The sequence below is a fragment of the Mastacembelus armatus genome, unplaced genomic scaffold, assembly GCF_900324485.2.
Source record: "Mastacembelus armatus unplaced genomic scaffold, fMasArm1.2, whole genome shotgun sequence".
Taxonomy (NCBI): domain Eukaryota; kingdom Metazoa; phylum Chordata; class Actinopteri; order Synbranchiformes; family Mastacembelidae; genus Mastacembelus; species Mastacembelus armatus.
Genome location: NW_022872898.1, coordinates 187,278 through 206,815, shown reverse-complemented (window position 1 = coordinate 206,815; position 19,538 = coordinate 187,278). Strand labels below are relative to the sequence as shown.

General features: G+C 39.7%; 3 non-coding genes across 3 annotated transcripts; 2 read left to right on the top strand and 1 right to left on the bottom strand.

The window, feature by feature from the left end:
* The first annotated feature begins 10,998 nt into the window (after positions 1 to 10,998).
* Positions 10,999 to 11,081, top strand: trnal-cag (transfer RNA leucine (anticodon CAG)). The gene has a single exon. It is a non-coding gene; the product is annotated as a tRNA-Leu (tRNA).
* A 1,569-nt stretch (positions 11,082 to 12,650) lies between these two features.
* Positions 12,651 to 12,723, top strand: trnav-aac (transfer RNA valine (anticodon AAC)). Its single transcript has one exon. It is a non-coding gene; the product is annotated as a tRNA-Val (tRNA).
* A 2,773-nt stretch (positions 12,724 to 15,496) lies between these two features.
* On the bottom strand, positions 15,497 to 15,584 carry trnay-gua (transfer RNA tyrosine (anticodon GUA)). Its single transcript is given in 2 exon segments — positions 15,497 to 15,532; positions 15,548 to 15,584. It is a non-coding gene; the product is annotated as a tRNA-Tyr (tRNA).
* Between the last annotated feature and the right edge of the window lie 3,954 nt (positions 15,585 to 19,538).

Here is a 19,538-nt window from a genome sequence, read left to right as displayed (position 1 = left end):
CCAAATCGGTCCTGGCCCGGGTTAACAATGACCACCACTGGTGCTGTTGACCCACAGGGTGCCATTGGAAACTGCACTACTGTTGGTCAAAGAAGGAGAGGAGGAAGGTGGGTTCGTAGGCAAAGAGAGAAGAGGAAGGGCAGGAGTGTAGGACTTAGTGTAGGGAGTTTGAATGTAGGGACTTTGTCAGGGAAAACTAAAGAGTTGGCTGATATGATGGAGAGAAGAAAGGTGGATAGCTTGTGTGTTCAGGAGACCAAGTGGAGAGGTAGCAAGGTCTATAGATTAGGAGCAGGGTTCAAGCTGCTTTATCATGGTGTGGATGGAAAGAGGAATGGAGTAGGAGTTATCCTGAAGAAGGATTTTGCTAGGAATGTTCTGGAGGTGAAGAGATAGGGTCAGATAGGGTGATGAGTCTGAAGCTGGAAGGTGAATGTTGTCAGTGGTTATGCCCCACAGGCAGGATGTGAGTTAGAAGAGAAGGAGAAATTCTGGAGGGAAATGGATGAGGTGATTCAGGGTATCCCTAGTGGTGAGAGACTGGTGATTGGGGCAGATTTCAACACACGTTGGTGAGGGAAACGGAGGTGACGAGGAAGTGATGGGTAAGTTTGGTATGCATGACAGGAATGCAGAAGGACAGATGGTGGTAGACCGCAAAAAGGATGGAAATGGCTGTAGTGAACACATTTTTCCAGAAAAGGGAGGAGCATAGGGTGACATATAAGAGTGGAGGCAGGAGCACACAAGTTGATTACATCTTGTGCAGACGTTCCAACCTGAAAAAGATCAGTGACTGTAAAGTAGTGGCTGGGGAGAGTGTAGCCAGACAGCATAGGATGGTGGTGTGTAGGATGACTCTGGTGGTGAGGAAGATGAAGAGGACAAGGGCAGAGCAGAGGACCAAGTGGTGGAAGTTGAAAAAGGAAGAGTGTTGTGTGGCTTTCAGGGAGGAGCTGAAAAAGGCTCTGGGAGGTCAGGAGGTTCTTCCAGATGACTTTCATGCCAAGAAAGAGTATCACAGATTCAATATTTGCTTTGAGAATGCTGATGGAGAAGTACAGAGAAGGCCAGAAGGAGCTGCATTGTGTCTTTGTAGATTTGGAAAAAGCATATGACGGTGCTGAGAGAGGAGCTGTGGTTTTGTATGAAGAAGTCTGGAGTGGCAGAGGAGTATGTTCGAGTGGTGCAGGACATGTATGAGAGCTGTAAGACAGTGGTGAGGTGTAGGGTGTAGGGGTCACAGAGGAGTTCAAGGTGGAGGTGGGACTGCACCAAGGATCGGCTTTGAGCCCCTTCTTGTTTGCTGTGGTGATGGACAGGCTGACAGATGAGGTTAGACAGGAGTCTCCGTGGACCATGATGTTTGCAGATGACCTTGTCATCTGTAGTGAGAGCAGGGAGCAGGTGGAGGAAAATCTAGAGAGGTGGAGGTTTGCTCTGGAAAGGAGAGGAACGAAGGTTAGTCGCAGTAAAACAGAGTCATGTGTGTAAATGAGAGAGACTCAAGTAGCACGGTGAGGTTACAGGGAGTAGAGGTGAAGAAGGTGGAGGATTTTGAATATTTAGGGTCAACCGTCCAGAGCAACAGAGAGTGTGGAAAAGAAGTGAAAAAACGTGTGCAAGCAGGTTGGAACGGGTGGAGGAAAGTGTCAGGTGTGATGTCTGACAAAAGAGTGTCAGCAACAATGAAAGGAAAGGTGTACAAGACAGTGGTGAGACCAGCAATGTTGTCTGGTTTAGAGACAGTGGCACTGAGAAAAAGACAGGAGACAGAGCTGGAGGTAGCAGAGCTGAAGATGTTGAGGTTCTCTCTGGGAGTGACGAGGATGGACAGGGTCAGGAATGAGGACATCAGAGGGACAGCTCATGTTAGATGGTTTGGAGAAAAAGCCAGGGAAGTCAGATTGAGATGGTTTGGACATGTTCAGAGGAAGGACAGTGAATACATTGGTAAAAGGATGCTGAGGTTAGAGCTGCCAGGAAGGAGGCCTAGTGGAAGACCAAAAAAAAGGTTCTTGGATGTAGTGAAGGAGGACATGAGGATAGTTGGTGTGGATGTGAAGGATACACAGGATAGGGTTAAATGGAGGCAGATGATTCACTGTGGCAACCCCTAAAGGGAGCCGCCGCTCAATGTTTATTTATATTTTTTTAAGATTGCTTGTTTGATAGAAATTAAAGAAAACAGCCTTTAAAAAGTAAGCCACTCGGCCTCAACAACTTGCTCATACAACTCCAGGCCAGTTGAAATTGATATATTTAAAAACAGAAAAATGTTTAAACATTTGTTTTATTTTCTAACAAGTGGAGGTTAAAGTGTGTAAATGGGTGTGGAAACTGTACAGAAATACTGGGGAGGTATAAAAAGTAATGTGTCCATTTATTATTGCAGAAGAACTAAATAGAAGGACCTATATTCAGATATCATGGCTGCACTAGCTACAACAATGACCACACAAACTTTTATAGACAACAAAAATACAAACTGCATTAAATACAGTGGAGGTGCACCTATTGTTTACTTCAGTGGCTTTGTTAAAATGTCCATATAAAATAATACCCTGAACCACACACAATAATTCTCTTTTTTTAAAGAGGACCTCCTTCAGGATAAAGTATTTTCTTCTGTGCTTCAAGAGCAGTGTAAAATTTCATTGGCTGTCACTGAATTTCAACTATACATGACTGGCCCCAGACAGACTAACTCTTCTTCTATTCTATACAAAGAATTAGTCTGGAATGTCTTTGGTTGAGATCAATTTACAGGGGGGTGGCAATGGACACAGAATAAACGAATGAGAGAAATGAACGATATGACGTGTACATTATCAGATGCAGCTACACAGAGATTGCGTCATAGCTACCTTTGGTAAGCTCAGGCTGAGTTTTCCATAAGTGATATTCAACAGTCAAGGCAAGAGCTCTGTTTTTGCCTGGTTTCCAACCAGGGACCTTTCATGTGTGAGGTGAACGTGATGATCACTACACTACAGAAACTGACACAACCTTCAGACTTAGAACATGGCACTGGGAAATGCAACATTATACACTAAGCCCATAAGACACTTTATTTGGAGAATCTAAACTCAAATGATCCAACTGTGTGTCATCTTTAGGAAATCATAAAGGAGCCCAGAGAGATTTCTTGAAAACATACAGTTGTGTTCCTGTAGTGTAGATGTTAACATGTTTGCCTTACACACAGACGGCCCCTGCACCAGCCTTGAAAGTTGGAAAAGTACTACACTCTAAAAAGAAATGTTTAGACTCAGCAAAAAAAATTAACGCAACATTTTGCATTAGTCTTTTTGAGTTATGACAAGTTCATTTGAAATTATATTGGACCAACAAACTACATTGCGTTAGGGGAAATAGGTTTTCCTCTTCACTAAAGGATTATTTTAAGTATCCCTAACTTATTAACTGTTAGTCTAAAGGCAGGTTTTTATGTTAATAACTCATAAAAATTATGTTGCTCTAACTGGCTTTACCATATTATTTTAATGCAATGTTATATGTTGTCTAGTTAATTACTATAATAATGTATACAACTGTTTTAATAGCACCCATTATGAAAATTAAGTTGCTTCAATTAGATTTTTTGTCAGGTTTCTTTTTCTTTTTTGTGGGGTTTTCTTGTTTTTGTTCATGTAGCTCTTAAGAAAGACATTAGTTCAAACCCTATTTTTGTGAAAGTAATTGTTTTTTTATTTTGAACTGCAGTTGAGTATTTGAACAAATTATATAAAAATCTTGCAAAAAAAAAATAGAAATAAAAAACAAACAAAATTTTCAACTGCTCCTCAAATTAACAATACAAAACTTGGCCATACTCCCTTGAGAAATTAAGCATAACAAACTGCCACCACAGCAAAGTTAATGGTAGGCCTGACAATTGTATGAAATATGTAAAATCTTTATAAACATTACTGTATTGAAAAGTGCAATACAACAGATTTTGAACACACCCAAATACATCTTAAAGAAGTGTGACCACCTCAAAATAGCCAAAAGCCAAGTAACATATCATGGAACTTTCCAAGAGACTAAAGTAAGCCCACATCAGTCATGTCCAAAACAATACATTCTCTTTGGGCCAAAATATGTAAACATCTTTGTTTTGTCAATGTTCAAGACAAGATTTGTTGAACATAAAGCATAACAAAACTAACCTGAGACAGAGAAACATTCTCAATTTCTTTTCGTCATCAGTTGACCAAATACTAAACAATGTCAAAGAGTGACAGTGTTCAGAAACAGGTGGAATCTTTAGAAAATATTGTTCTTGAGACTCATCACTTTTGCACTGGGTTTTAGTCCATCAAGGTTAAGGAACAACTTCTGAAAAACTTCAAAAGTGTATTTAAGTTCCTTGCAGTAGCTCAGGTTGAGAGCATATATTATACCCATCAGCAAAGCACAGCACCGTGGGATATCCTTTCCGACCAGAACTTTTGTTCCCTCCACCACAATAGTTGCCATCCGGTGGTCAAATGCAGGGGTCGACTGGTCACCAATGATAACGATTTTCATCACTTGCCATTCAAGGCTGGCCTCGAACTCTTCATTGACCTTGTAAAAAAAAAAAATATATACATATTACATTAGGATAGTGTGTAAGAGATTAAATGCAATCCCTTCTGAATTCAGATAATCAATTATTTTAACCCTTATACACATGCACATACACACACATGCATTAGGAAAAATTGTGGTATGATAAAACATGATAGTAAGATGCACACATGAATGTTTTTGTTTTATCACACAACTAAAGAGCATGTTCAGTGACCAACTTAGCTTGCTTTACAGAAGTAAATCTGTATAGCAAGTATAGCCAGGAACAGATTTGGAACAGAAAAACTGTAGGGTTATAAAACATCAAACTTAATTTTTTCTTTTCAGACAATTGTCAGCTTTGACATACAAGGATTTTGAATACACTCACTTTCAATTTCATATCCCTCACAAAAAAAGGTTTGGTTTGTGTAACTAAACTAAGTTATAATAAGCTAGGCATGCAAGTTTAATGATATACTAACAGTTTTGGGAAAGTTCTTATTTTCTTCCATTTATTTTTGATTGACTTTTATTTGGTCTCTACATCTTGGTATTTTTCTTGACCCTTTTTAGGTTTTATACATTAACTGAACCAGTTAAGCCACAGTCATTTGTTATTTTCTTCGCTGAGCCCTTTTCCTTGCTGCTGCTGTCAACACCTACTCATGTTGATGTGGTCTGAAGCACAATATACTTAAAAAATATAACTAACAACAATGAGTAGTGCAGGAGCATGCTTCTGCCTTTGCGTTTACACTATGCTTGCTAAGGATTTAATTTACTTTCAAAATACTAAAATACTTACAGCATACTCCTTGAACAGGTCCTCTTCCTTCTCTCCAAGGTATACAACAAGGCACCATGTCCTTAAGTTGCCTAATTCTCATTCCTGAAGCTCCTCCTCTTGAAGAAACCACATTCATCAGTTTCTGGGTGCAGTGGTCAAGTTTGGCCATGACGGTAGATTCAAGGTTTATAGTGGTTATTCTCTTGAACTCTTCATTTATCTGTGGACCATACAAACATAAAAGCGAAATATTGCACACAATTAGTTATAGGCTAAAGCATTTATATTTGTTATAATAAGTTAAAGAAGGGCACAACTACATTTTCATGAACTAGTACCAAGTAAAAAAAAAAAAAGGGAAAATATAAACATAAATATAACAGAAAACCTTTTTACCTGTGTTGCATCAAATAATGCAGGCCAGCGCTGCATGAAGTCCCTGATTGCAGGTGCGTCATAAATGATTTCTTGCCTCCTAAGAGAGAACGTCTTGGCCATTTTCTCAGCAACCACCTGACAATTATCCCTTTTCATCACATCACACAAGAGCTCCACTCTCTCTTTCTCCAAACTTTCACTGGTTTCACCTTGTGGATGAGGAGGTAGGTAATTTACTTCAGCCTTTTTAGGCTTTTTAATATTTTTAGCAGGCGCCTGCTCATGTACTCGTTTCCTCTTAAGGGAGTTCACCACAATTTCTGGGCAGCCAGTCCCACGAAGTTTGGATCTGAAGTTGTTCATTTTATATTTGAGGCGCTGGATCCATCCATAACATCCATTGAAGGACCCTGGTTCTTTGAGGCAGGAATGCTTTTTGACCAAGGCCTCTGCTACTTGACTTAGTTGGGCACTTGATGGATAAGCAGTGTATTCAAAAATAGCCTCAGCTAAATTTCCAAGAATGTCTGGAAGTAGTGAGATGAGATCTTTGGTACCAAACAGAGTCCCAGAACAACTGAACTTTTCATTGCCCGTCTGAAGCAGAATTTCTGTACTGGAAGAGAAACGAGGGATTGGAAATTCTGCAGGCCATCCCTTTGACCGCTGGGTGGGGTTTTCAGTCATCGATCTTGGAGAAACAGGTAAAGTGTCATGGGAGGATGCAGACGAGCAGACATCATCAGAAAGCTGAAGCGAACTATCAGTAATAGTTGTGCAGGAGCTGTCTACATCTGTTAAGGTGAGAGTTACTGTAGGAGTTTCCTCAATATACACAACTTTGATAGTGCCCTTGTCCATGATGTCAGTTGTTGACAGCAAGGAGAAAAACTCATTACCAAAATCAGCATCCTTGAAATGCAAACAGAAATCCCTACAAATCCCAAATGTAACTTGAACAAGTGAATGAAGCTCTCCAACTGTTCCTGGGATTCCAGATGGTAATATCAGTTTCTGAATATCATGGTCTGAAAGTATCACTCGAAGATGGACTGGTTGCGCCATTGATAAATCTGTAAAATCCTGTGAGGGAAATTAAATTATGGCATTTCAGCAGCAGGTTACACAAACATTGGGAGAGGGGAAAAATAAACATATGTTTCAATAAACAATCAACAACAAAATTCAGTAAAAAATACAAAAGTATTTCCCCTCAGTGCTAGGCCAAACCATAATAACATGCTTACATAATGTAAAGTCAGGCTGATAGGCCCAAACCTCATAATCAAAAAGTTATGTACTTGTTATTATAGAACACTGTAAATATGTCTCCAAAACTGTCACTGTCTTTTTGTTTGAGCTATGACTTCTGAATTTGACAAATCAAGGACATGCTAGCAATTTATGCAACGCAAATGTATTGTTTCAGGGTTACAATGCTTTTTCCACCAAGCACATAAGGTGTTAAAGGGAACACGTCAGACAGCTCTGTTGGCTCTACCACTTTGACAGTGCATGTTTTCTCAAGGACAAAGCTCCTGAGATGCTCAACTGACCAAGCTCTCAAGCATTTCAGAATGAATAGAAGCGTGCCCTTCACAACAACTATTTGGATCAACTCTCCAAAATCTGTGATACCACCCGTTGAGCCATTGGCCAAAATCATTCCAACTGCATACTTTGTGCCACTGTACCACACATTGTTGGCTATTTGGATACATGTCTCACCAGGGAATTTAACTTGCAGTGCTTTCTGGATGTCTTCTCTTAGCACTGTAACATCTACAGTTGACAGTTGTGTGGCCTGCAACACAGGTCTCACAACACTGGGATCGTGTTGATTGTATGTAATCATCAGCTGATGCTTCATAGCGAGTGATAGCAGAATATTTCGAAAGCTATGAGTGTGCCTGACAATACGCTTGAAAAGGCTGTGTTTGGCCTCAAACCGCATTGTCCACAGCAACACAAGTGGACCATAGGCCCTAATCAGCTGAGGATAATGTTCCAGGTAGTGATGTTTGGGGATAAGTTTTTCCTGAGGGAAAACCTGGAGAAACCTGTATCTGTGTTCAGAGATCTTACTGTCTAGATAACATATACTCTCTTCTGTGTGAACATGACTTACAACAAGCTCGACTATGTCTTTGAGCACCAGAAGTACTTCCCAAGCTGGTTCACCCTCAGGGATTTTTGATCCAATTATGAGGGGTAGGAATCGTAGCAATGACCAGTTTTCATGGGCGTTCCCTCCGACACTTTTCTTTGTTGCAAAATTCAGAGGGACCTGCTGTGGAGCATCTGTCTTATCTGACCATTTGTAGGGGAATGTTTTTATGCTTTTGTTGAGTTCATCAAGAGTGAAGTATTTACTCTTAATGAACACTTGCAGACACAAAGCCAGTTCTCGAGGGACTATGCCCTCAAATAGGTCATGCAACACATCAGGTGGGTAACCTGACAAAACACTGAAGTACTTCAGATTCTCTGTAAGTGCACACTGCCTTTTGACTCCACAGACATGTGTCAGAACAGGATTCTCCTGCACAGTCTGGACATGCATTTCATGTTGTTGTTTGGTTCTGAGTTGAAATGCCCCTGTTCTCACTTCTTCCACCTGAAACTCTGACTGTTCACCCAGACAAAACCTACACACATAAGAACTGGAGAAGTTTTCAACAAATCCCCCCATGGAATGGGCCCCAAGATTATCTGCCACAACACAAAACACTGTTCCTTTGACTCTTCTGCCTAATTCTGGGACATACAGACCCTCCTGTTCTAAGCTCACAAGATCCTTTAGCAGTGGCTCCAGTACAGTACTATAACCAAATCTTTTCACATCGTGAGCTTTGCATAGAATTGCTAAGAAGATGGAGGTCAGCGAAGATCTGAGCAGTGCAGGAACACCAGCTAACACCCAGTACACAGCAGTGACTTTGTGTTTTTTTCTTGATGTACCCAGGGGATTGCATATCTCAAAGTCATCTACATAGAGAATGATTGCAATGGTAGGATATTCTCCAGAAAACAACTCATTTGTTTTATAATACATGCCATCAGACAATGCCCTGTATTGAGTGTCATTGTCATTGTTACTTTGAGCTTCACCATCATGGAAGATGAAATCCCGGATCTCTTTCCTGGTCAAAGCCTGAAGCAGTGACTTGAGGATAGGGACATACTGGAAGCTTCTGTTTTCCTCCTTACTGAGCACATACTCCACTGGCTCCACCACACCAAACTGCTCTTTAAAAAATGCTCTCCTTTTGTAGGCAGAAGAAAGTGGACCACCACTACTCAGGGTAGAGGTAAAGGGGTTGGCATCACAAAGCTCTGCCACTATGTCTGACACAACAGCCTCATCAATCTCACAATTGTGCTTCTTCAAACAGGACTGTAAAATGTCTTTTATGATGGGACCTGATGCTGAATGGGATATGAAGTGTACCTCTTCAATAACTTCATCAATACACCTGTTTGATATGTTAAATATGCTCTCCAGTTTTAGAAACAACAATGCTAATCTTTTTTCAATGAGGTTTGATAGATCTCTCACATCATCATCATGATCACCAGTAATAGGAATTTCCACATGTTGAACACCCATATCACTGGACTCATCTAGAGTTGAAGAAAATGCATACCTCTTTAGCAGGTCTTCTTTAAAGTCTTGCAGTGTGTGAGGTGCATGCTTTCGGCTTCTGTGGGAGGCAAATGTTCCATAAATATTTGTGCTGAAATTGCAGTTCTTAAAAACACGTCACAGTCTCATGGTTTTTCAAATGTCGACCAAGATGTTCAAAAAGCTCTCTCTCTGTGGATATTGCACTAGTGCTACAACACTGGCAAGTGAAAGAGAGACTTTCTACAGAGCTGACACTTTCCTGAGCTTCATGAGAGTGCTTTCTTGAAAGATGTGATCTAAGGCTACCCCACGTTTTGAAAGAACAAAAACAGTCTTGGTGAATACATGGCAGACGTTGCCCACCATGACCATGTCGTAACCTGTAATATTTTAGCAACCCTGTTTGTGTAGAGGATTTAAATTTACACAGTTTGCACTCACAGCCCATTTTTAAAAACCATATCGACAAACTTAACAAAACATTAATTAGATTGATTGTATCAATGTAATAAGTATTGATGCAAAATCTAAATTTCAAGTAGATACAAATATGCCTGTATCAGGTCTGTAGAGGTCTGTATCACAATAGTAACTAAAATATGAAATAATCTAAGTTTAAATCTTCCTGCAGATTTTACACAGGCAGACAAAATAAAGGAAACACTCTTATTCTACTTATTTGATTCCTCTAGCAGAAATATCAAAGTGAAATTTGCCTACAGTGGAGGGATACAGCCATCTATGTGCATTTTAAAAATTGTGGCTGTGATTGAAATTAGATAACATTACGTAGTTTATGGTCACATGGTCAAACGAGCAAAACTTGAATAATGCTTTTCATATTAGCTCTCTTGCTGAGCACGTCTCAGTAAAACTCAATGAAACAAATTCAATACTTTAGTAGAAGTATTAGATGTAAATTAAATGCTACTCACCATGAAATATTGCTTTTATCAAGTTTGTTCGGCATACGAGTCTGCTAACACACAATCTTACCGCTGGAACATGTCCAGACATGTTATGTGGGTAGGAGACGGAGCTTGTTATCCTGAAGTTAATGTGGAGAAAAATTAAGTTTAAGTTATGACAACTTGAATTTTGTTTTAAATCCATGAACAATGAAAGTTGAGTTTAAATTACATGCAAAATTAAGTTGATGTAATTACCAACATTATTATTTGATCACAACTTATAAAAATAAAGTTTGCAACTTAGAAGGTTTATCAGAATCGATTAATTTGAATTTTTAACTTGCATCCATCTATTAAATCAAGTGGTGATAACAGATCCTCTGAGTTAGTTTTTAGAGTGTACAACATGGTAATTTACAGATGTTTATCCATTGGCTGGGAATCCAACCCAGACCTCCCACGTGGCAGACAAAAATTCTTCCATTGAACCACCAATGCATCTGGCTCGCCTAGAAACTGATGTCTCCACAGCATGACACCTGGTCTTCTACATTTGATAGAGAGCAGTTTTTCCAGTGTTCTCCCTGGATCAAACATCTCCATGTCACTGAATTAGTCTGGAATGTCTTCAGCAGAGATCAGTTTTCAAGGGGCCATGACATGTGCAGTAGTGTTGATAAGCCAGTGAATATGTTGTCATTCAAAATTTGTGTATTTTAGTTGCAGTGACAGTCAGGATGGCCGAGCGGTCTAAGGCGCTGCGTTCAGGTCGCAGTCTCCTCTGGAGGTGTGGGTTCAAATCCCACTCCTGACAAGCCAGGTCTGCTTTGATGTGTCTCAAAAAACAACTTTGTGTCAAACTACTTTAAACCACCTTATCAAGGATATTGGAACATAGCACAGATATTGGTGACCCACATCATGAAATGGCAACATGTTGACTATGCCAGCTAACAAGAGGACTTGCCCAAATATAACCAAATTAAATTAATGACAAGTGGAATCATATACATTATTAACCCTGTTGCACTGAGTCAGATGTCACCACTTTAATGTTTTGTATCAATACTAAAATATTAATTTTGAGATGATATATTGAATAAATGTATCAATGCATACAGATTAAACCTAAACACTAAATAATGCAATGTAAAAATTACAATAAGGGCATGCAAAACAAACAGATAATCCCACTGCTTCCATAGTCCCATATAGATTTTTTTAATATGGGACTGGACTTTAAGGCAGTGACACCAACCTATAAAAACTCAGCTGAAACAATGTTTAAAGTGTATTCCACCTTTTTGCAAGTGCACTGGATTTAGGATAGTCTCCCAGAATCCTTACAAACTCTTGTAAATTTTTTGACCTTACAGAATAGTGATTGAAGCTAAATGTAGCTAAAATGCAGAGTGGAGGGGAACAGAGTGCAGCAGAAGTGTGCTGGATCCACCATCCCAAGGTCGATGGACTAAAACCATCCTCCGTACTGAAGCAAACATAATACTTGAGGTTTTGTTGTCTTAACATCACTTCTAAAAGCAAGATTTATGACATGGATGGGATTCATACCCACGCGTGCACTGTACAGTGAATTAGCAGTCCATCACCCTAACCACTCAGTCACCTCCTCACAGCTTTGTTACTGTTTACAGGACATTATCAGTGAAGACCAATACAGAGAAAACTACAAACTGAAAGCAACACTTAGATCACTCAGTCATGGTGACCAATGCATCACAATCTGATCTTAATGTTGTCAGAACATTAAGGTCAGATTTATCTTTATGAATTAGTCTGACTATATTCGGAGACTCGGTTCTTTGGGAGCTGGAATTGTTTATTTTATTTCAGTGTAGCTGAAATATGTTGAATGTGCAGCTGAACTTCCTTTATTCACTACTCATTGTGCTGATAGGTTATTGATTGATATCTCATGTTTCAGAAAAGTAATGTTTTATTTATTATTGCTGTTTTTCTTCAACAGGTCCCACTGAGATTTGAACTCAGATCAGTATTTTAATAGGAGACTGCCTGGGAATACCAGCTGAAGGATAAGGACTGAAGAGTATGGACTGCACATGTTATTGGCAGTGACATGGAGATGTTTGATCCAGGGGGGAACATGTTGTAGTACTTTTCTTTTCCAACTTTCAAGGCTGGTGCAGGGGCCGTCTGTGTGTAAGGCAAACATGTTAACATCTACACTACAGGAACACAACTGTATGTTTTGAAGAAATCTCTCAGGGCTGCTTTATGATTTCCTAAAGATGACACACAGTTGGATCATTTGAATTTAGTTTCTCCAAAGAACGTGCCCTATGGGATTATTGTACAATGTTGCACTTCCCAGTGCCATGTTCTCAGCTTCAAGAGTGTGCCGGTTTCTGTAGTGTAGTGGTCATCATGTTTGTTTAACACACAAAATGTCCCTGGTTCAAAACTAGGCAGAAACATAATTTATGCATCTTAGTCTCAAAAAACATGCAGCCTGAGAAACTTACCAACCATAGCTGTGACCTCTTTGTAGCTCCATTTGATGTGCTGAAGTACTCCTGAAAGGAGTTGGTTTGCAGGACACTGATCAGAGACTTTTTGGAGTGGTCTCAGCCTATCCACCTGTTCCTGAACCTGTAAGCCTTCTGTGAGGCACGACAGAGAAGTGAGTACCCAGTTTCTGGAATGGCCAGTAATAACCATTGATAGTGATAACCCATGGATCCTTCCACATAGTAGCTGGTACACTCTCTGAAGAGCACAGAGAGCAGCTGATGAGAACTATGTGTAGAGGATGAAGCCAAAGTCACCTTCAGTGAGTGTGTTACTCCTCTTCTCTGACCTCGTTTTCTGAGGTAGCATTTTCGAAGCATGTGTTCTTTTTAGCCCATGATAAGAGTGGTCGCCCAAACTGAGCCTGGTTTTGCTGCAGGTTTTTTCTTCCGTTAAAGGGAGTTTTTCCTCTGCACTTTCACCAAGTGCTTGCTCAAAAAGTATTTGTTGGGGTTTTGGTTTTTGTAAACTGCCCTAAGATGATTGTATTGTGATATGGCGCTATACAAATAAAATTGAATTGAATTGAATTGAATTGAGTGATTGAAGGCAAATCAATATTACTTCTGCAACTGAACACCACAGGTAAAGAAACAGTATTGTCTGCATTGGATAGACAAATGGAAAATGTCTATCCTTTCAGCAGATTCTTCACACTTGGAATAGATCTAGAGGCTATTAGAAAAGGTTATGCATATGAGTCTGAGACAAATTACAGTAAGGTAGAAAATAAGAGGATTAAACTGGGATGAACTGGGTGATGGAAGTGCAAGCTTATGGGGACAATTGATTTTCTAAGTAAAGCATGACCTGTTGACTGTTCTATCATTGGCTGACCAGCACCATCAGGATCATGCTGCTTATTGCAAGATGTAACTGAAGCAAAGCTCTGTATATTTAAATAATGACATTTCCCAATGTGGGACTTGAACCCACAACCCTGAGAAGCTCCACTTGGGTAACCTGAAGCACTTTTTTTCCAATTGTGACATATGCCACAAACACTTTTTTTGACAGTGTGCGGTCATTAATATTGGAAAAGGGTATGCATACATGTGTTTTAAGGAAAAGGTAAAACATAATCTCTTTAAAGAAGAAGAAACTGCAAATTTAGTGCAGCTGCATGTGTCTTTGCTGGGAATCATTTGCTTCTGTCTGTCTCTAACACTTTACCAGTCCATCTTTAGACTGAGCTTAGGACTTCCTGTTCCATTAATACACACAAATACAGAAAGAAATACATGCAGCAATGTAAAAAAAACATTTGAAACATTTATTTATTCATATTCAATTTATTATCAGCTTTTATTTCTTTTTGTTGTCCATAGAAGTTTGTGTGGGCATTTTGTAGCTAGTTCAGCCATGATGTTTGATGTTAATTCAGAATATTAGGTTCTTGTCTTTAGTTCTTCCTCAGTACTAAATAGACAAATGACTATATCTTCCTATTATTGCTGTACAGTTTCCACACCTAGTAACACACCTTAACCTACATTTATGTGCAGAGAAATTTTTTTTTTTTTAAATAAAATAAATACACGTATTTCTGTTTTGAATACAGCAAATTAAGCTTCACTACAAATTGTTGTGGCTGAGTGGTTAAAGCAATGGACTTGAAATGCATTGGGGTCTCCCTGCGCAGATTTGAATCCCCTCAACAATGAGGTGTCCCTTAGGAATCATCATCTAGTGTTAGTGATGTGTATACTTTCCCACTTGAGTTTGACTTTCAAATTAAAGTGGTAGTGGTGTAGACTGACCACATAAAGTCAGTATGTTGTCTGCTGTTGATGTCGGTTACACCTACAGATAAATACACTCTTACACATCGTCTTATTATTATTATTGTGTCATTTCTAATCAAGAAAAAACTTTCTGGTTGAATAAAAGTAACTTTAAGTCAGAATTTGCCAGGGGTATGAATAATTTCGGTTAATGCAGAATATCTTTGCAGCTGATTCAGTGTTGTTACTGTTACATGTACATACTCAGGTAGAAAATGACTTTACAAAGAGAGAGACAGAGAATGTTATCAAAGTACAGGGTAGAGCTCAGAAGATTAGTAAATTAGCTATTTAGAAAAATCTGGGTTTGTTTGTAGTCAGTTATTACTGAGGCACTGCTGAGATTTGAACACAAGATCTCCTGTTTACTAGACAGGAACATTAACCAACTAAGTCACAGTACCACTTACAAGCACAAGTAAAATATATCTCCCTTATTCCACAATGTCTGAGTTTTAGACATTGGAACATGCAAGAACTGATTTTAGCTCTTGAGCCTAGAAAGTTTAGACGGACGGTCCCTGTTCATATTTCCTTCCTGTCTCCTCTCTCCATTCTCCTGTTTCATAAAGGATTCATGTTTGTCAGCTCCTGTTCAGTGAACTAAATTCTCCAGTGAATGTCTGTAATAATCAGTATATTCCAATAGTAACTATCTGTGATCAGTTGTATGACCTGCATAAAATGAGATGCTGTACATTTTTTACCAGTCTGTTGTTGCCAGTGGCAGTATGGTGGTTGAGTGGTTAGCACTATTGCCTCACAGCAAAAAGGTCGTGGGTTCGCAACTAAAATCTACTATTACACAGATGCAGAAATCGAATGTGTCATCAGCTCTTGATTTTACATCCATCTTATGTCAGCAGATACACAGAACACAAAACCTAAATAATAATCCTTCAAGCCGGAGTTGAACCAGCAACCTAAGGATAACTGCAATTTCGACCTACAGTCCTCCACTCTGCCAACTGAGCTATTGAAGGAAGCACACAGTGGTTTGGTGTTGAACTTTTCCACAGATGCATAAACTGACACTTAACTACACATTTGATACCAAAGCTTTTTTCTTAACTGCAGGATAACTGTCACTTCAACCTACAGTCCTCCCCTCTACCAACTGAGCACCTTGGACAGCATCAACAATGCTGCAGTTTCATTGGCTATGACTCCTATATACAACTGGCCCCTGTGTGGAAGGCAGCTATGCTCACCACTACACCACCATCACTGTGTCCAAAGTTTTTACTACTCTTCTGAGGTATTTTCCATCCACCTCATCTGTTCTGCTCCTTGGCTCCTGTACTTCTGCTTATGGAAAACATGTCAGTCAGGAAAGCAGGAGTGAAAGGATGACAGCACTTTTGCAGTTCACACTCACTCTGTCTATAACACATTCTGCTGTCTTTGTCTGAACTGAGTTCAGTTTTTACATTGCATTATTTAGTGTTCAGGGTTTATCTGTATGCATTGATACATTTATTCAATATATCATCTCAAAATTAATATTTTAGAATTGATACAAAACATTCAAGTGGTCACATCTGACTCAGTGTAACAGGGTTAATATTGTATATGATTCCACTTGTCATTAATTTAATTTGGTTATGTTTGGGCGTCTCCTCTTGGAAGCTGGTAGTGGTAAGTGCCCATGCAGGGCACAGCGAGCATGTTGCCATTTCATTAAACAGGGGCATGAGGTGGGTCACCAATATCTGCACTATGTTCAAATATCCTTCATAAGAAGGTTTGAAGCAGTGAGACACAAAGTTGTCGTTTGAGAAAGATCAAAACACTTCTGGTTTGTCAGGAGTGGGATTTGAACCCACACCTCCAGAGGAGATTGCGACCTGACCGTAGCACCTTATGCCGCTCAGCCATCCTGACTTCTAAATTAACTGAAATGCACAAAATTTGAATGACAACATATCATTCACTAGCATATCAACACTACTGCATTTGTCATGGCCCCTTGAAAACTGATCTCTACTGAAGATATTCCAGACTAATTCAGTGACAGGAAGCCTATTCTATCGATTAAGTCCTGAACACTGACCTGTTTACCGCTGGGAACAGAGGACTGGACCTCCTCGTTCCTGCTGGCGGGGTCGTTGCTTCTGTGGTCGGTTAAATCTTGATCTTGATTCTCCTCTTTTATTCTGCTCTTCCACTGGTCATGGTCAATGAATTCCGGGTCCTGATCCCCCTCTTTAATTTCGGTTTTGTTGTAGTCGTAGTAGACAGAGTCTGCTGCTGTTTCTCCTCCTTTATTCCCCACAGATAGCCGTTCTGTTGGACGAATACCAGATCATCTTCCTCCTCTTTTAGTCCGGTTTTATAGTGGTCCTGGTCGATATAATCTGAGTCCTGCTTCTCTACCTTCATCCTGCTGTTGTAGTGGTCCTGATGGATTAAATTCATGTTCTGATTCTGTGTTTTACACTGCCACGTTGCTGCTCAGAAGTTGTTTCTTTGGTGTCCTGATCTCAAAGAATCACAGCACTGCTGCTTCCTTTTTCTTTCTTTTTAATGGTGGTTGACAAACCATCTTAAAGGTGCATTACCACCACCAACTGGACTGGACTGTGGAACAGAGGTCTGACAAAAAAGTATATCCTTTCAACAGAACCTATTTCTCTTCAAAAATCTATGATATATTTCTAAGTTCTACTAACCTTCCCAAGAAGACCCTCTAATGAAAAATCATCCTGTTTTATCTTCTTAAGTGCTGTTAATAGACATAGGCTCTGCACTCTAACAACACATGTTTAACTGTTTCTGACTTATTGCAATTCCTACATAATCCTGTTGGATGCTTCCCAATGTTATGTAGTGTGTCATTTAATCCTGTATGTCCTATTCTTAATCCTGTTATGATGCTTTCTTCCTGCTGAGTCCAGCCCCCAATTTTTCCTTCTCCTACCTGTGTCTGTATACTGTATAAATGTCTTCCTGTTTCACTTCTATCAATGCATGCTCCTAATGATCTGTACACCATTGGTAACATCTACAGACTCCTATGATAACAACAGCAAGATAAGGTAAGGCCTTAGTCTACTTAGCCTTCCATTTTAATGATCACTGTGTGGATTTCAGTATGTTCACTCCACTGCAAAGACCAGTGTGTTCACTGGTCATCTAAAGCAGTGAATTCTACATACTCCTATAGTTTTGGTATCAGCTTGGCTAAGGCTTCAGGCTACTGATTGGTGATATCCTCAGTGTGGAATAACCTGTGGTTAACAAGGCACATAACATATCAAACATAGAGGATACCGAATGTGACTTGAATACACAACCTTCTGATCTGAAGTCAGACACAAATTAAACAAAACAAATTTATTTATACAGCTTTATTTCTATTGTTCACCCTTCTCTGTCCTCTCCTACTCCATTTTACTTTTCTTTGCTCTGTTTCATTCTTCCCTCTTTATTCTTCTAACTCATATTTAATTCCTTCAGTTCCTCCTTCCTGCTAAAAATATCATATATTAGTGTGACACTTCTTTCTTTAACAATTTTCTTCCTATGTGCCAAGACAGACACTGTTGAACTGTTGCTACAGAGATAGACCACAGGTGTGTTTGGCTACTAGTCACAGATGTTATTGTCTGGGTAATACTGTCATTACCTTTTCCTAACCAGGTCACATGACAGCTGAACTGCTTCCAGGTAGGTCTGGAAGCAGTTCAGTACTCTATCACCACGACTAATCATCAGAGGTGGAGTCACATACAGTCTCCTAGAGAAAAGAAAGCCAGTCCTGGTCATTGAGATACACATCACTCCTTGTTTCCCCAGTGGTCCCTTCCCTTCAGGTTTAACTTGATTGTCTGAACACATCTGAATCAGTTGATCAGCAGTGGGTAGGCATAAGGCAGGGATAGTTGGAAAACAAGCAGGCCAGTGGCTTTCAAGGACCTAGGGCTGGCTAAACCTGCACTAGAGACAGCAAAGACCAGTGTAAAACTGAAAGCTTTTCTGCTCCAAGTCTCACATTCTCCATCAAACCTGTGATGCTTTCACAACATGCTGCTGTACAACAAATATCCTCATCTGGATAGAAAACAGTCCCAACTTGAGACATGAGACCAGCGTGTTAAAGAAGTGCAGCTCTGAAAAGGAGTTTGACAAACTTGAATCTTCTTTATGAAACAGGAGCATGTAGGGAGGAGACAAGAAGAGAATCTAAACAGAAACAGTGTGGTCTAAGGTGCCAGACTCAAGGTTTTGTTCCTTCCTATGAACAGGGCATTCTGGTCTCCAGGTGGAGGTGTGGGTTCAAATCCCACTCCTGAGTCCTGACAGGTGTTTTCATGTATTGATTTCTATCCTGTACTTTGATAACATTCTCTGTCTCTCTCTTTGTAACGTCATTTTCTACTTGAATATGTACATGTAACAGTAACAACATTGAATCAGGTTAATGCAAAGATATTCTGCATTAACCTGATAGTCAATTGGCAGAACATAGGTGGATCCAAGTATACCACATTTACAGTTAAATGTGTGTTATACACAGTCTGGCTAGCTCAGTCAGTAGAGCATGATATTCTTAATCTCAGGGTTAGGGTTAGGTTTGAGCCCCACTTTGGGTGGTGGTGATTCTACAGGAGAGCTCCATGTGTTGAGAAGAGGTGATGTGACTTCAGGGGGGTAATAGGAGAAGGAGTTTCAGTGTCATTAAATAAACATAGATGAGTGACTGTGTCATGAATGACTACAGAATTGTTTCCAGATTGAAACACAGACTAAGGGGAATCTCCAGATATAGAACATTACATCTTTATACCTGCTGTTTTGTTATTTGTTGAATAGATAACTGTACAGTTTACTGAGAACGTCTGGTTTTTACAGAACTTTGGGTGTACTGCTTTTTTCCTTCAACTCTCACAGCTCAGAACGTGTTTTTTTTCAATTTTCCTTGAATTAGATTATGA